Source organism: Salvelinus namaycush, unplaced genomic scaffold (genome assembly GCF_016432855.1).
Source record: "Salvelinus namaycush isolate Seneca unplaced genomic scaffold, SaNama_1.0 Scaffold669, whole genome shotgun sequence".
NCBI lineage: Eukaryota > Metazoa > Chordata > Actinopteri > Salmoniformes > Salmonidae > Salvelinus > Salvelinus namaycush.
The window spans coordinates 120,694-131,410 of record NW_024061385.1 but is presented as its reverse complement, the minus strand read 5'-3'; positions in this window follow the sequence as shown (position 1 = coordinate 131,410).

Genomic DNA, 10,717 nt, shown 5'->3' with positions numbered 1-10,717 from the left:
TCTAAAAGGAAGATTTTAATAGGTAGACTCTAATAGCTAGATTCTAATTCTTTGATTCTAGTAGGTACATTCTATTACCTAGATTCTAACATGTGGATTCTAATAGCTAGATTATAATATGACAAGTCTAATAGGTAGATTATAATAACAAGCTTGTAATAGATAGCTTCTAATAGCTAGATTCTAATAGGAATATTCTAATAGCTAGATTCTAATAGGAATATTCTAATAGCTAGATTCTAATAGGAATATTCTAATAGCTAGATTCTAATAGGAATATTCTAATAGCTAGATTCTAATAGGAATATTCTAATAGCTAGATTCTAATAGGAATATTCTAATAGCTAGATTCTAATAGGAATATTCTAATAGCTAGATTCTAATAGGTATATTGTTACGGCTGTCTAATTCCTCCTCCTCGGATGAGGAGAAGGAGTAAGGGTCGGACCAAAACGCAGCGTTGTATGCAGACATAATTGATATTTATTAAAGACAAGACGAACACGAAAAACTCTTAAACAAACTACAAAACAATAAACGACGTAGACAGACCTGAACTTGAGAACTTACATAGACACGAAGAACGCACGAACAGGAAAGACTAGCCAAACGAACGAACAAACGAAACAGTCCCGTGTGGTGCAACAGACACAGACACAGGAACAATCACCCACAAACAAACAGTGAGAACAGCCTACCTTAATATGGTTCTCAATCAGAGGAAACGTCAAACACCTGCCTCTAATTGATCAGGCAACACATTTAACCCAACATAGAAACACATAACATAGAATGCCCACCCCAACTCACGCCCTGACCAACTAAACACATACAAAAACAAGGAAAACAGGTCAGGAACGTGACATATATAATGATAAGTAAATTCTGATAGGTAGATTCTAATTGGTAGGATATAATATGTAGATTGTAATAGGTAGGTTCTAATATTAGTATTTTAATTAATATGTATATTCTAAAAGGAAGATTCTAAAAGGAAGATTCTAATAGGTCGATTCTAATAGGTAGATTCTAATAGGTAGATTCTAATAGGTAGATTCTAATAGGTAGATTCTAATAGGTAGATTCTAATAGGTAGACTCTAATAGGTAGATTCTAATAGGTAGATTCTAATAGGTAGATTCTAATAGGTACAGTTGAAGTGGGAAGTTTACATACAATAGGTTGGAGTCATTAAAACTCATTTTTCAACCACTCCACACATTTCTTGTCAACAAACTATAGTTTTGGCAAGTTGGTTAGGACATCTACTTTGTGCATGTATTTGACACAAGTAATTTTTCCAACAATTGTTTACAGACAGATTATTTCACTTATAATTCACTGTATCACAATTCCAGTGGGTCAGAAGTGTACATACACTAAGTTGACTGTACCTTTAAACATCTTGGAACATTCCAGAAAATGATGTCATGGCTTTAGAAGCTTCTGATAGGCTAATTGACATCATTTGAGTCAACTGGAGGTGTACCTGTGGATGTATTTCAAGACCTACCTTCAAACTCAGTGCCTCTTTGCTTGACATCATGAGAAAATCAAAAGAAATCAGCCAAGACCTCAGAAAAAAATTGTAGACCTCCACAATTCTGGTTCATCCTTGGGAGCAATTTCCAAACACCTGAAGGTACCCTGTTCATATGTACAAACAATAGTACACAAGTATAAACACCATGGGACCACGCAGCCGTCATACCGCTCAGGAAGGAGACGCGTTCTGTCTCCTAGAGATGAACCTACTTTGGTGCGAAAAGTGCAAATCAATCCCAGAACAACAGCAAAGGACCTTGTGAAGATGCTGGAGGAAACAGGTACAAAAGTATCTATATCCACAGTAAAACGAGTCCTATATCGACATAACCTGAAAGGCCGCTCAGCAAGGAAGAAGCCACTGCTCCAAACCGTCATATAAAAGCCAGACTAAGGTTTACAACTGCACATGGGGACAAAGATGGTACTTTTTGGAGAAATGTCCTCTGGTCTGATAAAACTGTTTGGCCATAATGACCATCGTTATGTTTGGAGGAAAACAGCATCATGTTGTGGGGGTGCTTTGCTGCAGGAGGGACTGGTGCACTTCACAAAATAGATGCCATCATGAGGTAGGAAAATGATGTGAATATATTGAAGCAACATCTCAAGACATCAGTCAGAAAGTTATAGCTTGGTTGCAAATGGGTCTTCCAAATGGACAATGACCCCAAGCATACTTCCAAAGTTGTGGCAAAATGGCTTAAGGACAACAAAGTCAAGGAATTGGAGAGGCCATTATATAGTCCTGACCTCATTCCTATAGAAAATGTGTGGGCTGAACTGAAAAAGCATGTGTAAGCAAGGAGGCCTACAAACCTGACTCAGTTACACCAGCTCTGTCAGGAGGAATGGATCAAAATTCACCCAACTTATTGTGGGAAGCTTGTGGAAGGCTACCCGAAACATTTGACCCAAGTTAAACTTCTTAGCGCTAGGGGTCAGATTTCTTTTTTTTCTTAAAATAACGTTCCCAAGGTAAACGGACGTTTTCTCAGGCCCAGATCGTAGAATATGCATATAATTTACAGATTAGGATAGAAAACACTCCAAAGTTTCCAAAACGGTCAAAATATTGTCTGTGAGTATAACAAAACTGATTTTGCAGGCGAAAACCTGAGGAAATCTAACCCGGAAGGGATTTTTTCTTTTTTCTTAAATCTGTGTTTCATTGCCAGCCTATCCTCCATTTAAAGGGGTATCAACCAGATTCCTTTTCCAATGGCTTCCTCAGGCTGTGACCAGGCTTTAGACATAGTTTCAGGCTTTTATTTTGAAAATGAGCGAGATTTTTCAAAACTAGTCAGGTGTCCTTTGATTAGTTCCTGCGCGCGAGAGGGGTAGCTCGACATTTTCTTTCTCTCTTTTATTGAATAGGTTACGGTCCGGTTGAAATATTATCGATTATGTATGTTAAAAACAACCTGAGGATTGATTATAAAAAACATTTGACATGTTTCTACGAACATTACAGATACTTTTTGGAATTTTCGTCGAACGGAACGTGGCTGTGGTTTTCTGAACATAACGCGCAACCCAAATGGCGTTTTTTTGTTATAAAACTAATATTTATCGAACATAAATAACATTTATTGTGTAACTGGGAGTCTCGTGAGTGCAAACATCCGAAGATTATCAAAGGTAAGCGATTAATTTTATTGCTTTTCTGACTTTCGTGACCATGCTAATTTGGGGCTAGCTGTTCTAGCATTGATTGATACACTCACAAAAGCTTGGATTGCTTTCGTTGTAAAGCATATTTTCAAAATCTGACACGATAGGTGGATTAACAACAAGCTAAGCTGTGTTTTGGTATATTTCACTTGTGATTGCATGATTATAAATATTTTTTGCAATATTTTTGAATTTGGCGCCCTGCAATTCAGTGGTTGTTTAGGAAAATGATCCCGCTAAAGGGATCCGTAGCGCAGAGAAGTTAAACAATTTAAAGGCAATGCTACCAAATACTAATTGAGTGTATGTAAACTTCTGACCCACTGGGAATGTGGTGAAAGAAATAAAAGTTGAAATAAATCATTCTCTCTACTATTATTCTGACATTTCACATTCTTAAAATAAAGTGGTGATCCTACCTGACCTAAAACAGGGCATTTTTAGTGGGATTAAATGTCAGGAATTGTGAAAAACTGAGTTTAAATGTATTTTGCTTAGGTGTATGTAAACGTCCGACTTCAACTGTATATACATAATAGCTAGATTCTAATCGCTAGATTATAATATGAATATTCTAATATGAAATTGTACTAGCTAGATTCTAATAGTTTGATTCTAATAGTTATATGATAATAGATAGATTATAATAGGTAGATTATAAGAGGTACATTGTAATAGGAATATTCTAAAATGTAGATTATAATAGGTAGATTATAATTGTTTGATTCTAATAGCTAGATTCTAATAGGTAGATACTAATAGGACAATAATTCTAATAGATAGATTCTAATAGGTAGATTCTAATAGGTAGATTTTAAAATGTCGATTCTAATAGGAACGTTCTAATAGATTGTTTCTAATAGGTAGATTCTAATAGGTAGACTCTAAAAGGTAGATTCTAATAGCTAGATTCTAATAGGGAGATTCTAATATGAATATTCTAATAGGAATATTGTAATAGCTAGATTATATTAGCTAGATACTAATAAGTAGATTCAAATAGGTTGATTCTACGTTGTTGATTCTAAAAGATAGCTGCTAATAGGACAATTCTAATGTGTATATTCTAATAGGTTGATTCCAATAGGTATATTATAATAGATATGTTGTAATAGTTAGATTCTAATAGCTAGATACTAATATCTAGACTCTAATAGGTGGATTCAAATATTATATAAATGTATTTTATTTTTATTTCACCTTTATTTAACCAGGTAGGCTAGTTGAGAACAAGTTCTCATTTACAACTGCGACCTGGCCAAGATAAAGCACAGCAGTGCGACACAAACAACAACACAGAGTTACACATGGAATAAACAAACATACAGTCAATTACACAATAGAAAAAGTATATATACAGTGTGTGCAAATGAGGTAAGATAAGGGAGGTAAGGCAATAAATAGGCTATAATGGCAAAATAATTACAATTTAGCAATTAAACACTGGAGTGATAGATGTGCAGAAGATGAATGTGCAAGTAGAGATACTGGGGTGCAAAGGAGCAAAACATTTAAAATAAATAAATAATAGTATGGGGATGAGGTAGTTGGATGGGCTATGTACAGATGGGCTTTGTACAGGTGCAGTGATCTCTGTGAGCTCTTCTGACAGCTGGTGCTTAAAGTTAGTGAGGGAGATATGAGTCTCCAGGTTCAGTGATTTTTGCAATTCGTTCCAGTAACTAGACAATAATAAGACAATTGTAATAGCTAGACTCTAATAGCTAGACTCGAATAGCTAGACTCTAATAGCTAGACTCTAATAGCTAGACTCTAATAGCTAGACTCTAATAGCTAGACTCTAATAGGTAGACTCTAATAGGTAGACTCTAATAGCTAGACTCTAATAGCTAGACTCTAATAGCTAGACTCTAATAGCTAGACTCTAGTAGCTAGATTCTAATAGCTAGACTCTAATAGCTAGACTCTAATAGCTAGACTCTAATAGGTAGACTCTAATAGGTAGACTCTAATAGGTAGACTCTAATAGGTAGACTCTAATAGCTAGACTCTAATAGCTAGACTCTAATAGCTAGACTCTAATAGCTAGACTAATAGCTAGACTCTAATAGCTAGACTCTAATAGCTAGACTCTAATAGCTAGACTCTAATAGCTAGACTCTAATAGGTAGACTCTAATAGGTAGACTCTAATAGGTAGACACTAATAGGTAGACTCTAATAGGTAGACTCTAATAGGTAGACACTAATAGGTAGACTCTAGTAGGTAGACTCTAATAGGTAGACTCTAATAGCTAGACTCTAGTAGGTAGACTCTAATAGCTAGACTCTAATAGCTAGACTCTAATAGGTAGACTCTAATAGGTAGACTCTAATAGCTAGACTCTAGTAGGTAGACTCTAATAGGTAGACTCTAATAGCTAGACTCTAATAGGTAGACTCTAATAGCTAGACTCTAATAGCTAGACTCTAATAGGTAGACTCTAATAGCTAGACTCTAATAGCTAGACTCTAATAGGTAGATTCTAATAGCTAGACTCTAATAGCTAGACTCTAATAGCAAGACTCTAATAGCTAGACTCTAATAGCAAGACTCTAATAGCTAGACTCTAATAGCTAGACTCTAATAGCTAGACTCTAATAGCTAGACTCTAATAGGTAGACTCTAATAGCTAGACTCTAATAGCTAGACTCTAATAGGTAGATTCTAATAGCTAGACTCTAGTAGCTAGACTCTAATAGCTAGACTCTAATAGCTAGACTCTAGTAGCTAGACTCTAATAGCTAGACTCTAATAGCTAGACTCTAATAGGTAGACTCTAATAGCTAGACTCTAATAGCTAGACTCTAATAGCTAGACTCTAATAGCTAGACTCTAATAGGTAGACTCTAATAGCTAGACTCTAATAGGTAGACTCTAATAGCTAGACTCTAATAGCTAGACTCTAGTAGCTAGATTCTAATAGCTAGACTCTAATAGGTAGACTCTAATAGCTAGACTCTAATAGGTAGACTCTAATAGGTAGACTCTAATAGGTAGACTCTAATAGCTAGACTCTAATAGCTAGACTCTAATAGGTAGACTCTAATAGCTAGACTCTAATAGCTAGACTCTAATAGCTAGACTCTAATAGCTAGACTCTAATAGCTAGACTCTAATAGCTAGACTCTAATAGCTAGACTCTAATAGCTAGACTCTAATAGCTAGACTCTAATAGCTAGACTCTAATAGGTAGACTATAATAGGTAGACTCTAATAGGTAGACTCTAATAGGTAGACTCTAATAGCTAGACTCTAGTAGGTAGACTCTAATAGCTAGACTCTAGTAGGTAGACTCTAATAGGTAGACTCTAGTAGGTAGACTCTAATAGGTAAACTCTAATAGGTAGACTCTAATAGCTAGACTCTAATAGGTAGACTCTAATAGGTAGACTCTAATAGCTAGACTCTAGTAGGTAGACTCTAATAGGTAGACTCTAATAGCTAGACTCTAATAGCTAGACTCTAATAGGTAGACTCTAATAGCTAGACTCTAATAGCTAGACTCTAATAGGTAGACTCTAATTGCTAGACTCTAATAGCTAGACTCTAATAGGTAGATTCTAATAGCTAGACTCTAATAGCTAGACTCTAATAGCTAGACTCTAATAGCAAGACTCTAGTAGGTAGACTCTAATAGCTAGACTCTAATAGCTAGACTCTAATAGGTAGACTCTAATAGCTAGACTCTAATAGGTAGACTCTAATAGCTAGACTCTAATAGCTAGACTCTAGTAGCTAGATTCTAATAGCTAGACTCTAATAGGTAGACTCTAATAGGTAGACTCTAATAGGTAGACTCTAATAGGTAGACTCTAATAGGTAGACTCTAATAGCTAGACTCTAATAGCTAGACTCTAATAGGTAGACTCTATTAGGTAGACTCTAATAGCTAGACTCTAATAGCTAGACTCTAATAGGTAGACTCTAATAGCTAGACTCTAATAGCTAGACTCTAATAGGTAGATTCTAATAGCTAGACTCTAATAGCTAGACTCTAATAGCTAGACTCTAATAGCAAGACTCTAGTAGCTAGACTCTAATAGCTAGACTCTAATAGCTAGACTCTAATAGGTAGACTCTAATAGCTAGACTCTAATAGCTAGACTCTAATAGCTAGATTCTAATAGCTAGACTCTAGTAGCTAGACTCTAATAGCTAGACTCTAATAGCTAGACTCTAGTAGCTAGACTCTAATAGCTAGACTCTAATAGCTAGACTCTAATAGGTAGACTCTAATAGCTAGACTCTAATAGCTAGACTCTAATAGCTAGACTCTAATAGGTAGACTCTAATAGCTAGACTCTAATAGCTAGACTCTAATAGCTAGACTCTAATAACTAGACTCTAATAGCTAGACTCTAATAGATAAATTCTAGTAGCTATACTCTAATAGCTAGACTCTAATAGCTAGACTCTAATAGCTAGACTCTAATAGCTAGACTCTAATAGGTAGACTCTAATAGCTAGACTCTAATAGCTAGACTCTAATAGCTAGACTCTAATAGGTAGACTCTAATAGCTAGACTCTAATAGCTAGACTCTAGTAGCTAGACTCTAATAGCTAGACTCTAATAGGTAGACTCTAGTAGCTAGACTCTAATAGCTAGACTCTAATAGGTAGACTCTAATAGGTAGACTCTAATAGGTAGACTCTAGTAGCTAGACTCTAATAGCTAGACTCTAATAGCTAGACTCTAATAGCTAGACTCTAGTAGCTAGACTCTAATAGCTAGACTCTAATAGCTAGACTCTAATAGCTAGACTCTAATAGCTAGACTCTAATAGGTAGACTCTAGTAGCTAGACTCTAATAGCAAGACTCTAGTAGCTAGACTCTAATAGCTAGACTCTAATAGCTAGACTCTAATAGGTAGACTCTAATAGCTAGACTCTAATAGGTAGACTCTAATAGCTAGACTCTAATAGCTAGACTCTAGTAGCTAGATTCTAATAGCTAGACTCTAATAGGTAGACTCTAATAGCTAGACTCTAATAGGTAGACTCTAATAGGTAGACTCTAATAGCTAGACTCTAATAGCTAGACTCTAATAGGTAGACTCTAATAGCTAGACTCTAATAGGTAGACTCTAATAGGTAGACTCTAATAGCTAGACTCTAATAGCTAGACTCTAGTAGCTAGATTCTAATAGCTAGACTCTAATAGGTAGACTCTAATAGCTAGACTCTAATAGGTAGACTCTAATAGATAGACTCTAGTAGGTAGACTCTAATAGCTAGACTCTAATAGCTAGACTCTAATAGGTAGATTCTAATAGCTAGACTCTAATAGCTAGACTCTAATAGCTAGACTCTAATAGCAAGACTCTAGTAGCTAGACTCTAATAGCTAGACTCTAATAGCTAGACTCTAATAGGTAGACTCTAATAGCTAGACTCTAATAGCTAGACTCTAATAGCTAGATTCTAATAGCTAGACTCTAGTAGCTAGACTCTAATAGCTAGACTCTAATAGCTAGACTCTAGTAGCTAGACTCTAATAGCTAGACTCTAATAGCTAGACTCTAATAGCTAGACTCTAATAGCTAGACTCTAATAGCTAGACTCTAATAGCTAGACTCTAATAGGTAGACTCTAATAGCTAGACTCTAATAGCTAGACTCTAATAGCTAGACTCTAATAGCTAGACTCTAATAGCTAGACTCTAATAGATAGATTCTAGTAGCTATACTCTAATAGCTAGACTCTAATAGCTAGACTCTAATAGCTAGACTCTAATAGCTAGACTCTAATAGGTAGACTCTAATAGCTAGACTCTAATAGCTAGACTCTAATAGCTAGACTCTAATAGGTAGACTCTAATAGCTAGACTCTAATAGCTAGACTCTAGTAGCTAGACTCTAATAGCTAGACTCTAATAGGTAGACTCTAGTAGCTAGACTCTAATAGCTAGACTCTAATAGGTAGACTCTAATAGGTAGACTCTAATAGGTAGACTCTAGTAGCTAGACTCTAATAGCTAGACTCTAATAGCTAGACTCTAATAGCTAGACTCTAGTAGCTAGACTCTAATAGCTAGACTCTAATAGCTAGACTCTAATAGCTAGACTCTAATAGCTAGACTCTAGTAGCTAGACTCTAATAGCAAGACTCTAGTAGCTAGACTCTAATAGCTAGACTCTAATAGCTAGACTCTAATAGGTAGACTCTAATAGCTAGACTCTAATAGGTAGACTCTAATAGCTAGACTCTAATAGCTAGACTCTAGTAGCTAGATTCTAATAGCTAGACTCTAATAGGTAGACTCTAATAGCTAGACTCTAATAGGTAGACTCTAATAGGTAGACTCTAATAGGTAGACTCTAATAGCTAGACTCTAATAGCTAGACTCTAATAGCTAGACTCTAATAGGTAGACTCTAATAGCTAGACTCTAATAGCTAGACTCTAATAGCTAGACTCTAATAGGTAGACTCTAATAGCTAGACTCTAATAGCTAGACTATAATAGCTAGACTCTAATAGCTAGACTCTAATAGCTAGACTCTAATAGGTAGACTCTAATAGGTAGACTCTAATAGGTAGACTCTAATAGCTAGACTCTAATAGCTAGACCCTAATAGCTAGACTCTAGTAGGTAGACTCTAATAGGTAGACTCTAGTAGGTAGACTCTAATAGGTAGACTCTAATAGGTAGACTCTAATAGCTAGACTCTAATAGCTAGACTCTAATAGGTAGACTCTAATAGCTAGACTCTAGTAGGTAGACTCTAATAGGTAGACTCTAATAGCTAGACTCTAATAGCTAGACTCTAATAGCTAGACTCTAAAAGCTAGACTCTAATAGGTAGACTCTAATAGCTAGACTCTAATAGCTAGACTCTAATAGGTAGACTCTAATAGCTAGACTCTAATAGCTAGACTCTAATAGGTAGATTCTAATAGCTAGACTCTAATAGGTAGACTCTAATAGGTAGACTCTAATAGCTAGACTCTAGTAGGTAGACTCTAATAGGTAGACTCTAATAGCTAGACTCTAATAGGTAGACTCTAATAGCTAGACTCCAATAGCTAGACTCTAATAGCTAGACTCTAATAGCAAGACTCTAGTAGCTAGACTCTAATAGCTAGACTCTAATAGCTAGACTCTAATAGGTAGACTCTAATAGCTAGACTCTAATAGCTAGACTCTAATAGCTAGACTCTAATAGGTAGACTCTAATAGCTAGACTCTAATAGCTAGACTCTAATAGGTAGACTCTAATAGCTAGACTCTAATAGCTAGACTCTAGTAGCTAGACTCTAATAGCTAGACTCTAATAGGTAGACTCTAGTAGCTAGACTCTAATAGCTAGACTCTAATAGGTAGACTCTAATAGGTAGACTCTAATAGGTAGACTCTAGTAGCTAGACTCTAATAGCTAGACTCTAATAGCTAGACTCTAATTGCTAGACTCTAATAGCTAGACTCTAGTAGCTAGACTCTAATAGGTAGACTCTAATAGCTAGACTCTAATAGCTAGACTCTAATAGCTAGACTC